The sequence below is a fragment of the Falco naumanni genome, chromosome 1, assembly GCF_017639655.2.
Source record: "Falco naumanni isolate bFalNau1 chromosome 1, bFalNau1.pat, whole genome shotgun sequence".
Classification (NCBI taxonomy): Eukaryota; Metazoa; Chordata; class Aves; order Falconiformes; family Falconidae; genus Falco; species Falco naumanni.
In genome coordinates this window covers 104,424,875-104,439,798 of record NC_054054.1, presented here as the reverse complement: position 1 = coordinate 104,439,798, position 14,924 = coordinate 104,424,875, and the positions used below count along the sequence as shown (strand labels likewise).

Genomic DNA, 14,924 nt, shown 5'->3' with positions numbered 1-14,924 from the left:
ATGACAGCATTTTCATCCACGTTTCCATCTACAGCTCTTTCTTAGGCTAGCAGGGCTCATGTCAAGGAAGCATCAGAAATAATTCCCATTGCATCCTTCTCTTAGATGGGGTCCCACCTCTACCCAGCTTTCTTCCTTCCACCCGTGCCAGCTACAACACACAAACAGCCACCTTGAGCTCTGCGTCCTACCGCGTGGCGATGAGGAGAAAGCACCGCAACTCCACTGCCCTGGTACCAGCCCTCCCCACCAGCCCTGGGGCACCACATGTACCACGGAGGCAGGGCTGGGTTCCATCCAGGCAAGTTTGCAGCTGCCTGCAGCACATGAGCACAGGGAGCGAGGACACAATCCAGCCGTGGAGTTGCAGAGGGCTGTAGGAAGGTCTCACCTGTTGGGGAGATGGGCTACACTCAGACTGAGTCTTCCAAAAATTGCTGCTCCCACCATAGGCTGAAGATGCTCCAGCACCACACTTGGACGCAGTTCCTGATCAGCTCCTCTTGCTTTGTCCCTCTCCAGCCCTGAACCACCGTGGCTGTCCCCTCTGTGGCCACCGGAGCCCATGAGATGCACATGGGGGTGCAGGGAGCATGGTAATCTCCTGTGCTTTCCTAATTGCTTGCTGGTATCTGGGAGGCACACACACACACACTCACGTGGAAAGGGATCCCAGAAACACCCAATATCATCAACCAAACACTGAGCATTAGTACAAACCCACTCGGAGGCAGCTTCATCTGCATTCTCAGCCCATGAACTAACCTGATGTGGAAGGTTTTCTGTGCAGTAACACCACCAAATCGCTAACATTTGCCTTTTCTTATTATTATCATGTATTAGTATAATTCTTTTGCCTTTGAGGTTTACCAACAATCTCATAAAGTAGTTACATTTTAAAACAGAGAACACAAAGAAACTTCTTCTGTAATTAAAAGAGGCAAAAAGCTGGAAAACTTCTTAAGGCAGTGATAAATTCCTCTGGACTTGAATTCTCCAAAAGGGACTGCTTGTAAAGTCCTCCAGGCTTGTGATCCAGGAGACCTAGCATAGACAATTAGAGGCACCTTATAACCTACAAGCCTGTGAATTATTCTCTAGTACCTGACAAAGGACACTGGTAAGAAAACTATTTTTGACTTCCCTTTCACCAGTTCAGTTTAACAATAAAACCCTATTCCTCAGCTTCCTGTTTTTGAAATTGTAGCCTGATACATTTCAGTGGGAAATTCTCATTTACATAGTATCTGTCACCTGCCACGACCTACCTGTGTCTGACAGATGGTGCCTATTCACCAAAGGTCGAAAGAACATTTACAGAGAGGAATTTGGAAGAGACACTCTCGCTCACAGTCACTTAGCACAGCAACGCTTGGTAAGAGAATCCCAAATTTCTGATTCCCGATCTCTGGCTCCTTCACGCACCTTTGTACTCTTCCTATAATTGAATACACCATTGTAAGAGTAGACCTAACATCACCATCATTCTTTATAGCAACACTACCGTCAGCATTCCTGCCACAAATCAAAACGCCTGCACTGGAGTCATGCTTACAGACCTGTTCTTGACAGCCACTGCATCCCCATTTTCAACACTTGAAGCACCAGCAGGAGTTTAACCACATCCAGTTTCACAAAACCTATGCCTAAGCCAGCAGCAACACCCCGTGTCACTCCCTGCATGGTTCTCCCACTCCAGCTGCCACCCAGCCACACAGGTCAAATAAGCAGCAGAGATCACACTGTGCCACTCTAAGCTCAACTGATTCATCAGGAACTCTGTTAGATCAGGAACAGCCCACATTATATTTATTGCAGGATGACTATGAGATTAGAAAGAAAAAAACACTCCACAGTTTATTTGCTATATAAAGCTTAGAGTGGATTACAAGGCAATTTTTCATTCTCTCCCAGGTTCCCAGACACGCTATTCACTTGCTTAAACATATGCATGTTTCTAAACAGTCTGGTTTAAGTTGACTTCTCCAATATTTTGGTAATGGAAAAATATAATTACATATAAATAAAAGTTGACAACAGCAGGGGTTTATTCGCACAGCAATCTTGAGATCATTTCAGGGGCCAGCTTCCATCTAGGATGCTTTTACATACTGCTGGTGGCACAGGAATTTGGAATAGGCTTCAGACTCGCAGCTACCCACAGCGTGGACTCACTAAAGTAACCTGAGAACAAGGCTTGAGAATTCTGGTTTGAAGCATGAGATCACTCTGCCTGACCAGAAAACAAACAGCAAAATTAATTGAAGTTTCACAGCGCTGTAGAATTCAGACTCAGCTTTTGGGATGCACCTTACTTGTCGTATAGAGCTGTTTCCTCTTCTGTCCGATAAACCATCCCATCACATTCTTTCCGAAGGCCTTGATTTGACTTCCCTCCCACAATCATTCTTTTTTAAGAAATTTTTTAAAAAATTATCAAAGGGGGAGGTGGAAATTTTAAGCTCCTCTCTACCCATGCCATTCTGGAAGCACCCAAAAAGAGAAGCGCTTATTCTAGAAGTGACTAAGACGTGAGTCATCTGATGAGTAAGCACATTGGCTCTAGAAGTCTCACTCAATCCACCACCATACCCAAACCATCTCACTACCTAAATCACTTGACCATTTTATAAGTCAATGCAGCAGCACTCCAAGGTCAGGAAGAGGCTCCCATTTCCTATGCCAGTGTAATTGCCGCTCATCTTGTCACACTAAGATGACAGAACACCGCTGGGAAACCCTGTGCTGAAACAGCAGAGGAAAACCATGTTGTGAGTTTGCATTTAAAGTGTTTTGAAAACCAACTTTGGAAACGCCTCCAACCTCAGCTAACACGTGGGTTAAGTGTGTGCACGTTGCTGGCACCAACCGCTTGGCACGCCGCCGCAAATGCAAGCACATGCCCTGCTCCCAGCAGCAGGGATGGGCAGGGGCTCTGCGCTGGCAGGTGCCAGAACTACAGCCAAACTCTTGCAACATCCTTCTATTACTCTCACAAAAGCTCCTATACGACACTGAAAAAGCATTAAGTTAAACCACTTACGGTTCTTAAATATCTTTCCATTCTGGATACAAGCACCTTGCAAAACAGACACACTCACCTTCACAAACATCCTGTGGGATACATTCACCGGCAGGGAAATAGAGCACTGAGGAGCAGGTGTAATTCCCATAAATCCTTCTTACAGACCCCAACAGATACCTTGATGCCTTTGAACTGCTAGCTTAAGATCCAACAGCAGGTCTACGGCAGATGTCCCTCTGCCCTCTTCCTAAAATCCAGGTGAGGACACCAGTCAGCAGGTGTGGTGTCTCCTCCGAAGGCTCCTGGCACCCCGTGCTCCATCGGGGCAGCCACCAGCAAAGCAGCAGTAATGCACCCAACAAACAGCCTGGGCATCCCCAGAAGTCTGTTCAATCTGTTTTACAGCCCCGTGCACAGCCATTCTGTGGGGCTGCTAATTGCTCCATGTTCCATCAGCGCAGCACAATGAATACACTCAATAAGTGGAATAACTGCAGAATTTAAATTGGTCTGCACTGTACCGCTGGCATCACACTACAACCAATGTCTTCGTATTGAATTTCCACAGTTTTTAGGTTTTCTGAATATTTCAACAGACTTGCAGGAGAACACAGCCAGGGTTTTTATCTAACAGGTCAGCCCTGTGAGCATCTGCCTTTATACAAACAAATATAAAAGAACAGCAATTTCTTATCAAGGAGTGAATTTGCAATTCGCCCGTGCTGGCCTAAAGGTGTGAACAGTTGCCTTACACCCCTTTGGGCCAAATTCAGTGACCACAACTCATCCTCTTGCAAACTGAGGTCAGATAACGAGACTTGATCCCATAAAGATAGTCAGCCTTGGCTCCAGAGGTGCTGTGCTTGAGTGTGGCAGTGACCTTCCTCAGCTGAAACATTAGCCCATGTCTACCTATGCCTCCCGGCCCCCTTTCACACCCTGCTTCCCTCCAAGAGCTTCAGCTTCACCACCAAAACCATCTAACGTGGACAATGAGCCATTTCTGGCAGCAGAAGGGAAGAGATCCCAGGCAACTTGCTGGCCTGAGGATGGAGAGAGAGGCTTACACCCAAAGAAACAGCCCAGAAACACCTGGATATTACAACTCAAGTCAAAATTACCACAAAGCAGAAGCTGCCAGCATTGATGAGAAGGATAAAAAAAGCGCTGAAAAACTCCACAAAGGCTCATGATAACAGCTGCCTGCGGGTGCAGGTACAAGATTAGCAAAGGATAAGCTGCTTTTCAGCATCATTACAGCACATGCTGCTAAAGCTGCAGGTGGGTTGACACACACCTCCGAAGGGTTCAGGCGGAGGTCCCTGGGCCTGACAGCTCAGCTGTGACCACAGCCCAGCAGCTGCCAGGGTGGCACATGCACTTGCACACCTTCAGGGACACACAGGCACACAAATGTAAGCAAACAGCTCAGATCCCACCAGCGCCTCATCATCTACTGCTCTCCACGACAATCCTATCAGATGCACAAACCAGGTCTCCAGGAGGGAGGAAAACCTAACGGCCTTCAAGCAGAGTGCACAGCAGCTCCACTGTGAATCCGCTTCACGCTGACGCAAATACATCCCCTCTCCCACACTAAAGGCACCCTTCAATATAAAGGGTAATTACCAGCTCTCCTGCTACAGCTACAGCGTCATGAAAGGGCTGCTCCCTGTTGGGATAATCGCTCCATGTGCCTGTCTCTGTCCAAGACAGCAAGACTTCACCGGCCACCTCCAGCTCTCCCAGCCAGCACAAGCTAGCTGCTCGCGGATTACAGACCAGCACGCTGCTGCAGCGCTTCCAGCTTATGCCTCTGGCACCGGTGAAAAGCAAAGTTAAAGACAGACAGGTCCCTTCAGCAGACAAATAGCTGTACCTTGGGGAAAGAGAGAGGGAGGCAGAAAGGAGCTTACTGTTATCCTTAATCCCTTTCTCTAGGAGCCTGCTGCAGAGGTGTAAGGACAGTCTCACCCCTGGAAATACTCGCTCAGCTGTCTGCGTCCAACCTGTGGGCAAGGCAGGTCTGCTCCCGACGTAACCAGCAACACACTAATGCAGCTCTCTCTCCTGGCAGCTGAATTCAAAGGGGACAGCAAGGAGCAAAGAAGCACTAGGAAAACACGCAGAATAAAATGCTTTATAAAGACCCACCCATGACAAATCCCTGGTTTCAGGCTAAGGGTTTCACCCTGCTCCAACTGGAAATCGCTGGCGAGATTTCACTCACCCCTCTGCTCCATGACAGCACGAATCCCAGAGAGGTTACACACTTCACGTGGATTTCTCAGCCCCCGGGAAGACTCCCTCCCACCCTGCAGTAAGGACATCAGTAAAGTCAGTAATGACAAAGCTGCCCAAGGATGGATGTGCGCGCAGCCACCACCGCGCTGCCCTGCCACCGGCACTGTACCTGCTCCGTGGAGGACTGCTGACTGCGATCAAGGCAACTCCATCACCACTCTTCTTAAACAACCGGAGCTCTCCGAAGTCATTAACTCATATAAACATCTCATGTCTGCTTAGGGAGCTCCGTTTTTACAAGCATTCATATGTGAAAAGCAATCACTGAGCGCATTTAAGAAGAGGCAAAATCAAGAAAGAAGCTTTTGTTATAAATAGTGGAACATTTCTCTGAGTGCACGTTGTGTAGCTTGGCTCCTCCGGCTCTACACCACATTGTATTTTGTGTCACACAGCCTTTAAATCCTGTTACCTTCAACATCTGCATCTTCACTTTAAATATCTTGCTTCCCTGTACTGCTGCCTGTTTTTCAGAAAGTCAGAGCCAGCCAGAGCATTTGTGGCCTGCCCAGGGGAGACACTAATCTGACTGGCTAAAAATTTTCACTCTTTCCCCTGCTTTCCCAGCCTTCTCTCCTCTTCTTGCTGCATCTTGACCTTTAGACAGTTAAGTTTTTGAGTCAGGGTCTGTCGCTGACTCTGTTATTTTAGGGCACCATCCCCATCCCCACAGTATGAACCATAAACAACAGAAATGCAAAATTATGCTTGTACATGGTCTGGTCCAAAGCTCGTTGGAAAGTTGTCTCTCTCTTCAATGGCATGTGGACCAGAGCCATAATACCAGCATGAGCAGACAAGAGCTATTTGCAAAGCTAACTATTTGGGGAATACAATTATGCAAAACCATGATCTTCCAGCAGAATGTCTTCGCACTTTCCAACAGACCCCCCCCAAAAAGGGTGTGCACACGTATATGTATGTTTTTATCAAGCATTTTTGGCATAGGAAGCCTTCTGATGCCATGGTGACGGGTGCTCTTACAAACCCTTAACATAATAGATACGGATAAACCTGATGCCAATTAGCAAAGCAATACTGCTGTGCTTACATGATCCACAGCTACTCTGAAAGGGACAAAAATCTAACTCTCATGAACAAGATCAAAACAAAAACCCAGATCCATTGTTAAACAGATTAATCAGACTCTGGGAAAGCTCATCAGGGATTGGGTTCAATCTCCGCTGTTGTTATTAGCATAAACCCTGTACAGCGGGAACAATAGGCTCACTTAAGTCCCACGCTCTCCGTTTACTTTGCAATGAGACTCCTCTCGGGCTCACAGCATTTAACATACATGCTTTTAATTAAGGGGACAGGGACATGAGGAAGAGTCTGGCTGAAATTTATACTGCAGCAAAACAAAACTGTTAATGGCCCTTTTTATAAGGGTAGGGCTACCAGTCCCTGCTCTCCCAAGTGAAGCCAGCGTGGGAGAGAAAGGAGCCCCGGCGCCAGCATCACCTTCCTGGACCCAGCAGGGACCTGCTGCTGCACACCAGGCACCAACCCACGTACAAGAGCCAGTCCTTCCCCAGGGAGATGACAGCCATGGCAGGGAGAGGAGAGCTAGGGGTGACCGTATGCAAGGTGGATAGAACTGTGCTGTGCTGGCGAGCAAGCCCAGAGTCGACGGGGCATCGGCCACCGTGCTGTGCCTGGCCCATGGGCAACAAGGCACCGATGGAGGGATGGCAGGAAGGCTCCTGCTCGCCTGCGCGGCAAAGGGACGGCCGAGAACACGACAAAGCACAGCCCCAAAGCGGTTCCCTGCAGCTGCGGGGACCGGACGGGGCCCCTCATGTGCTGCCGGCTCCTGGGAGAGGCTGCAGGGATGTGTTTGTGGGAAGTGGGTTAACAGCATCCAAAGAGAAAAAAAGTCTCCGCAGGAGCGCTGACAGGTAAACGGAGCGTGGGAATGACAGCCTGCCGAGAAACAACATCCTGCGCCCCTCGTCGGGCATCAATCATGCGCTCCCAAAAAATCCCCGAATTAGAATTAAATATGACTTTGCCGCCTCTGCACCAAAAATCATTCATTCCATAAAAAGCATTTTCCTACATCTCTCTTATGACTCCTCCATTGCTCTCCAGGCCCCCTCACTCCTCTCCCACAGAGGAGTCATTTGATCAAGGCACTTTTCTGATTGCAGCATTCTGCAAACTTTTTTTGCAGAAGGGTTAAACGAGCACATCCCTGCAGGGACAGCCAAGGTTGGAGGGAAGGACCTTCCTCTAGTGACACTAGTGACAGCAAGGCGAAGCAGAGCCCCCCCGCTGCAATTGAGCATTGCATCTACTTTGTTGAAGGCAGAGGGAGTCCCACCATGCCTTCCACTGTGATTTTAAATTTTTCCTCCAGATGTGCAGATTAGAACTAAATAATGATCTCAACACATACTTTGTTTGCTTAGGTCTTGCTGAACCTAAGCAAATGCTTAAGTATGCGTATTGCTTAAGGAAGAACTGCTGGATGGGATCACTGCTTTGCTCACCCAGTGCTCCAGGTGGGCTTCATGGGAATTAGATTTTCCAGTCACAGCTCAGGAACCTGGGCAGAAAGAGAGATGCCGCTGCATGATCTTACCTATAGCAACATCTAACGATGGGTCCAGGGAGGATGAGAAGCTCATGGATTCAGAACCAGTTGCACATCTGAGACAGGTAAGAGTCATCTTTTTTTCAAGCAGTTACTGTGCACTTTTCCATTCCAGTCCAGAGGAGGAATCACTGTTGTAGAAGCAGTGAGTCCAAGGTCCTGCTAGCAACCCAAAGCTTGCAAGCCAAGTTTTACCCCTGACTGTCATCACTTCATCACACAGAGCCAGACACATTGACCACACCTCGCTGCTCTTCCACAAAACGGGGTCAGCAGCTCCTCACCCCAGTGCTGGGAGGCCTGAGCCATCACTGAGCATCTCACTGTCCCATCCACCTGCAGATCTCTCACTTCCACTGGTGCTCACACCAACTGCCACGCTGTCACCTTCCACTGCTCTAACTCCCAATTTCATAAATCAGTTGTGGCACTTCCATCTCCGGCAACATTTAACTGGGACAAATGCCAACATATACATTGCTTGGTGAAGAGCATACAGAGCCGTAAAACCAACCAAAGGTTTCAAGTGGTAACTAATCAGCTACAACAATGAATAATACATGCACTTTCAAGTGTTTGATCATCTCCTGGATGTCTCCCATAAATACCTAACCAGTAAAGCATGCCTTGGACAGTGACACTTGTATCTTTTTCCTGTCTGAGCTAATTCTGTGCTATTTACTTAAAATAGAAAATTCAGTAGGAGAAAGACAGGTTGAAAGGTAACAGGATTTTGGGAGCATTTTGAGCACTCAAACTTGCTCTGAACAACGAATACTTAATCCAAGTGTTTCATCTTTTCTCAAACTTACATTATTCTATAACAAATGTTATACACCCGTTTGAACCCCTTCAGCCAGCCAGGCTGCTGGGCAGCAGCCTTCATCAGCAAGCATCACACATGATGCTCGCTGACCAAGCTGCACCCCTGCCAGGGCAGAGCTTGGGCATGCAGCCTCATGGAAACCAGCACCAAGATAAAAGCCTAGCCTGAAAAATACAGCCCAAGCAGCCTTCACTGAAATACAAGAGCTTTGCTTTTAACTGAGATGGAATTTCTAGTTCAGGCTTTTGAAACCAAGTGTTGTGTTTAAAAAAAAAAGATGATAAAGAAACCAGTGCAAATCTCCTCCCAGAAAGGAAAGTGGAGTTGTCAAAACAGCTGGAATGCCTTGGGCATTTGCTAAAGAAGGGGCTGGAAAGCGTCAGTATCATTTGGCTTTTAGCAAGGCTTGAATGAGCTTTACCCTTCAGATGGGGACTGGCCAGTCTGACAGGGGTTAATTTACACCACTGAGCCCTGGTGTCACGAAAGACACCCCAGTGTGGGCAAAGGGTGCCAAAAGCTGCTCACCGCTGCCGTCTCCCCAGAGAAGCCTGTCGGGTGACGCTGGTCTCTGCACCGCGGCAAGACTCTTCTCTACCACAGCACAGCGATGCTCAGCCGTCGTCACCCATCCCATCAGGGCTGAACAGGTTTTTAAGCTACACATTTAGAAGGAAGGTGCAAAAAACCCCCCACCTACCTTAATATTCCAGCTGGTGCCTAATCCCTTAAACTCTCCTGGAGAGGTGCTTTTCATTTCCAAAGAAAAGTGAGTTAATGTTCTTGCCAGTGCTGTTAATCAGAGCAGCAAAGCCTCTTTTCGTCGCACAGGGCCCAGGTGACTGTTTCCAAGGGATTAGCTGTTACCACATTTAGTTCAGTAAAGGGTTTATCTCAGTCATGTTCACAAAGGCCGACTATGAAGACATTTGCCTGTCGAATTCCCACGGGCTGACACCCTGAGCAGCCGCAGGGCGCAGAGTGCGCCCAGGGAAGCATGAAATGGTAATTGCTGGGAGTAGGGACCTCTTACCACTCACCAGCACAAGAAGCCAGGCCAAGTGGCAGCTCTTTTTGCAAGATACAGCCACTGCTAGCTGCCAGCAGGCTGGGCTGTCCAGAGGAGAGAAGGGTAAGGGAGCTGGGGGCAGGCGAGGGAAGATTTTTAAAGCCCCCCACCAGGTCAGGCACCACATCTTTCAGCAATCTGTTTGCTAATGGTCACAGCAGCTGCCATCAGGGATGTCTGGTTGCCAAAGCCATGACCCACGTATTCCAGAGAGCCTCTGAAAACTGCACTGGGTGAAACTATTGGACTTTTGCCACCAACTTTAATCCAGAGCTCAGTCAGACTCTGCTGAACACGGCAAGCCAGGAGCAGTGCTGAAGGGAGCACTGGTGTCTGCAGCCATCCTGAAGGTTTCATAGAAGACAACCAAGTTAGGCACCCAGGCTCTTCTCAGACCAGTGCGAGCTTCCAGCCGATGAAAAGGAATCATGTTTAAAAAAAAAAAATAATAAAAAAATCTAGATTTTGTGCACTGCTGTTTCCTCCGGCACTAGCCAAGCATTTTGATTCTTAACTCACCGCCTGCTCCATCCTCTTTAGCAACCACTCAGGTTTGCATTAGTGCCAAGGACAAACACTGAAGCTTTGGGACTGCTTCCTGAACTCCTCAGCAGACCAGAGGGAAATTCATATTTTCCCTCTTGCTCATCAAGAAAGCAGGCTGGGGTGGGGCTGGAAAGATTTATAAAGCCCCAGGTGCCCAAGAATAAGAAATTCCACTCTGATGCTTCTACCCCTGCTCCCCCCAGCCTTGAAGGGGACTTTGCTGGCATCTCGCACCAGCTGGCCGAGCGCTCACTGACTGCATCATGCCAGCATGCCCACGGGCTGCCTGCAGCCCCAGAAAGGGCTTCTGTGCACCAGTGTCAAGTGGCTGAACGAAGAGTCATCAGAAAAGAGGGCTGATGCCCGAAGCACCAGTAAGCAGGACATCACTGGGCATTTAGAAGAATGACAAAGGCAGTTCTCACAAACGGAGGGGGGAAATAAAGGAGAAATGAGACTGAAGATTGCAAACCATTTCCTAGTGTTTGGCATGCTCTAAAATTAGTGCTATAATGGATCTCATCAGCCAGCATTTATTTTCCATTCTGAAGACAAGAATTCAAATAAGCAAGCTGCAGCAAGAGAAGCACTTGCTTAGCTGAGCAGCCAACCCCTAACCCAGGCAGCAATGCAAATGCAAACCTGCCTGCTCCATTCCTGCTGCCTCTTGCTTGGGAGCTTTGCAAATGACAGCTCAAGCTGGAGACCCATTTTGTTTGACCACATCACAGCCCCCACCCCTCAGAGGCAACAGAGCCTCGGGAGCTGGGGGCGGGGGGGCGGGGGGCAGGCTGCCCACGGCAGAGTTGCTCCAGAGATTTGCTACACTCATACAACCGTACAAGACGACTGAAAAAGTCCCAAAATTACTCTGCCTGGACAGGACCTGACGCAGCAGGTTCCCCACCACAGTTTGGGAAAGCACTGCTATCAATCATCCTGATGGATTTCACTGCTGCTGTCCCCAAGGAACGAGCCCTGTTCAGCCGGCTCATGCCTGGGCAGGGAGATCCCAACAGCTCTGCTGTCTCGCTGTGGCTCAACAGGGACAGCTCTCACCTGGCTGGGCTCAAACCCACTCTGGCCACAAAACCAGGTCACCAGATCCCAGGAGGATGTGCTGGTACCATCAGCATCCCACCTGGTGTTGTGCTGATCTGCCTACCACCAGCACCTGGCTCCCAAAGCTCTGGCACAAAGGCTTTGTGGGTTTTTAATTGAAAACACAAGCAGCAAATCACTATAGGTTTACCTTGCAGCTCTCATAGCTCCCCTCTCTTTCCAACATGCACGCACCAGGTAAAGGTACCCAACACCACACGAGGCTGCAGAGCATCAGGGCCATGCAGCAATGCCTGGGAAGCTCTGGAAAGGCCACCAAGCTCGGCCAGGAGCAGCGATGTGAGCACTGATGTGACGCACCCATTGCTCTTTCAAAGTTTCAGAACAAATCCCTGACGGCAGAGGAGAACTGGCAGCATCACTCAGCTACGAGGTGTCAGAGATATTTCAGGCAGCCAGATATTCCCATGAAGAAACCCAGAAAAAGTCATCTCCTCACTCCCCCAGCTGCCTCTCTTTGCATTATTGCTAACATGGATGTGACTCACCAGAGTTGGGTTTATATTAAACTCTTGAAACAGATTGTTTGGCTGTTATGTAAATCCAGTAAATGTTAAAACACTAGAATAAATCAGTCAAGCAGCTACCAGAGCCAGCTCTCTCTCCAAAGATATCCAAGAGAATATTTTTTTTTAAAAAAAAGGGGAGAGGTGGCAAGAGATGAAGGGGAAATAATAATGATAAACATAAAAGAAATAAATCACAGCTGCCTTTCAGCAGAGGGAGAGCTGTGCTGGCGGCTGCAGCACCCCCATCAGCGCTGCTACCAGTGTCCTGCCCAGCTACATACTGGCAAATCACCCAGTTGCTGTTCTGTGCAAGTGAAGTTATGCAGCATTACCTGCACAAAACACCAGCTCTGGGTCAGCAGGACTGCCTCTGCACCGTGCCACAGGACAGAGCATGGAGACCTCAGCAGATGCTGAGGTTAAGCAGTCAGCCATACCATGCTTTAAAATAAAATAAACCCCAAACCAGGTACGAAGGTGCTACCTCCCATCCTTACCACTGGGCAGGAGGTTCTGCTTTAGGAGATGCCCCTTTCCCGTGGAGCAGAGGGCGTCTGCCACCCAGAGAAAAGTCTCCTGCTCACCACGACACCAGCAAGCAGGCACAGGAACAGATTTTAAAATTTGCAAACACAAGTGTTTTTATTAGAAATCTGACTCCAGGATTTTCAACAGTCTAGAGGCCAAAGGATTAGTCAGAAAAATTATCTGGCAAATAATCTGCAATAATAAGCAAAACCAGAGCATATCACCATCTGCTCACAGATCCCTCCAAAGACAAAAATAAGGAGGCTTCAAATTAATGTCTTCACTTTGTAGCTAATTGTTTGTAACCAAGCCATCAGGATCAAAATGCTCCTACACCTACATTAGCAACAAAAAAAGGAAGCAGGTAGAAATTAGGACCCCAAATGTTAGTTGCAATGTCAAGCGCGTTAGTTGAGCTGCCACTGGAACTGGCCACGTGGCTCAGCCCCAGCACCACATTCCCCACCAGACTGAAGAGCAGCTGGAGCCTGGGGGACCCTGGATGCACAACCCCCCCAGGATGGGCATGCTGGGCAGGAGGCAGCGACCTGCCTGGCCTCCGGGCTGGCACAGCACAAGCTCCACCTCTAACAGCCCCAGAGATGAAACCATAGAGCAGCAGCATCACAGCATTGAAATGAAGCGGAAGAGATCTCTGAGCTGTTTAATTAAACACCGTCTGGGAAAGTCTCTGCTTTTATTAAACACTGCCTCAAAAGAACAGAGCTGAGTAATCCACCAATGGGGAAAAACACACTCTTTAGCTACGAGGTGTTATTATTATAGGCTTAATATCAAAATGGCTTGTTCAGCTTATAACATTAGACTGAAGCAAACGCTCCCAGCCTTGGCAAGACTCCGAGATACTATGGATCTACATTACACACCTACATAAGCACTTGAGGTTCCTATGGAAAGGAGTCTCCCATCTGGAGAGGTAAGGCACTGATTTGCACCAGGTTTCCATGGCACAGCAGAGCTGGTCAGACAGATTACAGCAGCGCGTGCGTGTTGTACTGGGCACCAACAGGGATGGGAGCCGCCACTGCAGCAAGGGCAGTGACAGCAGTGGCAGGAGTCGCTCCCATCGACTGGGGCCAGCAGCAGCAGGCAGGTAGCTGCAGGAACTCCAGGCACGGCCAACGTAAGCACAGGCCATCGGGGAAGCGCTCCGCAGGTGTCCTGAACACTGAGGGCACCTTGCTCACCACCACATATTCAACACCGAACTTAGATCCTGCTTAACCTCGAGCTACTGCTTCCTCGCTTTCCCCTTCTGCAAAACAGAGGTGTTCGCGTATAAATGCTTAGATAAAAGGCTTCGGAGCAGGGGGTTAAGCAGCATTACTGCTGCTGAGCCTGCCCTTGGGAATCCATCCGGAGACAAGCAGCCACAGATTGCTCCGCGCCACAGCACCGGGCTGGGACAGCACCATTGCCACCCGCGCCCGCTCACCTCCCCGCAGGTGCAGCCAGGCTGTCTCCATCCCCCACACCCAAAATATAAGAAATAATCCCTACAACCTGAAACTGTGATGTTTGAGGCTCTTCTTGAGCCTTCAGTGAAGAAGAATCTCTCACTTCTCAAGTTGAAAAACAAACTCTTTCTCTGTCTTTTATTTGCTAATTAAATGTGCTCATTGTATTCAGATCTCATTTTTTGGTGCATAATGTTTTGCCCATCTGTTTGATTAAAAAAGAACCCAACCACACAGCTTCATTAAGCTAATTAGACACATTCAGCCATTGGTTAATATTCTGAAGTACTTTACAATTATTCTCCCCAGTTATTAAATCTCCTCTGAGGATTTTATTTTCTGTGCTACACTCTTTATTAGCCAGCACCCAAGTCCAACTGCATTTGCCCACTCCTTACCCACATGCAAACATCCCACTGACTCCCTCCGTGGTCTGTGACACAAGACATACAGGTAATTTTGTGCCTGGATCTGACACAGTTCAGTCCACCCTGACCTCAAAACACAGCATCTTCCTCCCATCTTCCTCCCTCTGTGCCACAGAGGCTCCGCACTGCCTGCCCAGGGACAGCTGGAGGATGACAACGCGTTAAAAAGAACACCATGGCACTGGGGAGCCATGTCCAGCTGAAGACTGGAGGATTATTTATCTTTCAGGGATTTCTCCGTCCCAGATTTACTACCCATCTGTACTTTTAAAGGGAAAAACGGTCTCAGAAAAGCTCGGGACCACAGTTCAAGATGGGCCATCCTAGAGAATGAAAACTAACACCAACTGAACTGGTGTAGCAACAGCATGGCCATGCGGCACCATGCAAGCTGACCTCGCTGGCAGTCCTGTGAAGGCTTCTAAGGTGACTTCTTAGGGTTCAGGTTTCTGTACTAAGTTGTCATCAAAGCTACTTGCACCTTGGGCCC

The 14,924-nt window shown here is 48.6% G+C and overlaps 1 protein-coding gene across 3 annotated transcripts in view; it reads right to left on the bottom strand.

Moving 5' to 3' along the window:
* CAMKK1 (calcium/calmodulin dependent protein kinase kinase 1) overlaps window positions 1–14,924 on the bottom strand; it is a 102,613-nt gene that overhangs the window by 73,163 nt on the left and 14,526 nt on the right. For 2 of the 3 annotated variants that reach the window (XM_040613857.1, XM_040613871.1), the window contains exon 1: window positions 9,455–9,589. The exons of the other annotated variant lie outside the window; for it this stretch is intronic. The gene's annotated coding sequence lies outside the window, so the exon portion shown is untranslated. Of the gene's footprint in view, window positions 1–9,454; window positions 9,590–14,924 lie in introns of those variants that run through there. 3 annotated transcript variants of the gene reach the window in all.